Genomic DNA, 295 nt, shown 5'->3' on the forward strand with positions numbered 1-295 from the left:
ACGATACTGAAATACAATATCAAATAACGCAAAAAACAAAAGGTTGAAGAAAAACACAAACGCCCTACACTCTCCCCCACCAGTCTGTCAGCTGATCTGCCTTGGAAGGAGGCCAAGCGGCACGTGGCAACGAGAGCAGACGTGACCCTCGCACTCTCCTCGGCACAGTCACACGCTTATTATGCACGTTCTCAATTGATTCTTATCTTTAGTGTTTCTCTCTTCACTTTTGCTGATGCTGTTCTAAGATTGTATTTCAAGATGTGTATAATAGCTTGAATATTTCAGGGGTGCA

General features: G+C 43.7%; 1 protein-coding gene across 1 annotated transcript in view; it reads right to left on the reverse strand.

Moving 5' to 3' along the window:
* Positions 1–295, reverse strand: part of LOC119590537 (ankyrin repeat, SAM and basic leucine zipper domain-containing protein 1-like) — a gene marked incomplete at its 5' end in the record, with an annotated part of 16,903 nt that overhangs the window by 5,717 nt on the left and 10,891 nt on the right.

The sequence above is a fragment of the Penaeus monodon genome, chromosome 27 (genome assembly GCF_015228065.2).
Source record: "Penaeus monodon isolate SGIC_2016 chromosome 27, NSTDA_Pmon_1, whole genome shotgun sequence".
In the NCBI taxonomy this organism is placed as follows: domain Eukaryota; kingdom Metazoa; phylum Arthropoda; class Malacostraca; order Decapoda; family Penaeidae; genus Penaeus; species Penaeus monodon.